The sequence below is a fragment of the Bos indicus genome, chromosome 4, assembly GCF_029378745.1.
Source record: "Bos indicus isolate NIAB-ARS_2022 breed Sahiwal x Tharparkar chromosome 4, NIAB-ARS_B.indTharparkar_mat_pri_1.0, whole genome shotgun sequence".
NCBI lineage: Eukaryota > Metazoa > Chordata > Mammalia > Artiodactyla > Bovidae > Bos > Bos indicus.
Window position 1 is genome coordinate 73,907,146 of NC_091763.1, and position 1,092 is coordinate 73,908,237.

Consider the following 1,092-nt stretch of genomic DNA (forward strand, 5'->3'; position numbering starts at 1 on the left):
CAGATCTAATCCCTTGAATCTATTTGTCACTTCCACTGTATAATTGTAAGGGATTTGATTTAGGTCATATCTGAATGGTCTGGTGGTTTTCCCTACTTTCCTCAATTTAAGTCTGAATTTGGCAATATGGATTTCATGATCTGAGCCACAGTTAGCTCCAGGTCTTGTTTTTGCTGACTGTATAGAGCTTCTCCACCTTTGGCTGCAAAGAATATAATCAGTCTAATTTTGGTATTGACCATCTGGTGATGTCCACATGTAGAGTCTTCTCTTGTGTTGTTGGAAGAGTGTGTTTGCTTTGAGCAGTGTGTTCTCTTGGCAAAATCTATTAGCCTTTGCCCTGCTTCATTCTCTACTCCAAGGCAAATTTGCCTGTTACTCCAGGTATCTCTTGACTTCCTACTTTTGCCTTCCAGTCCCCTATAATGAAAAGGGCATCTTTTTTTTTTTTTTGGTGAAGTCACTCAGTCGTGTCCAACTCTTTGCGACCCTGTGGACTGTAGCCCACCAGGCTCCTCCATCCATGGGATTCTCCAAGCAAGAATACTGGAGTGGGTTGCCATTTCCTTCCCCAGGGGATCTTCCCAACCCAGGGATCGAACCTAGGTCTCCTGCAATGCAGGCAGACGCTTTAACCTCTGAGCCACCAGGGAAGCCCAAAAGAAAAATTAAAGTAAAGCCTACAGCAGCCGGTATTCCCAGGCAGTCTCCCATCCAAGTATTAACCAAGCCCGACCCTACTTAGCTTCCGAGATCAGAGGAGATCAGGCGTGTTAAGGGTGATATGGCCGGAGACTAGGTCTTCATAGAACCGTTCAACTTCAGCTTCTTCAGCATAATTGGTTGGGTCATAGACTTGGATTACTGTGATATTGAATGGTTTCCCTGAAGTGTTCAAATTATTTCTGTGTATTGTTTCATGATTAAACTACCGTTGTTTCATTTTTTTCTGCATGGATTTGTTTCATATAATTACAATAATATATTTTTTTTAGTTTAATAAGATTATATGTTAAGTATTTTCCAAAGTTTTTACATCATTTTAATAAAACATAGTGCTAGTGGGATTTTTCCCTTCGAATTTTTTTTTTT

General features: G+C 40.6%; 1 pseudogene; it reads right to left on the reverse strand.

The window, feature by feature from the left end:
- Window positions 1-677: 677 nt before the first annotated feature.
- LOC139182854 (5S ribosomal RNA) lies at window positions 678-796 on the reverse strand (annotated as a pseudogene).
- Between the last annotated feature and the right edge of the window lie 296 nt (window positions 797-1,092).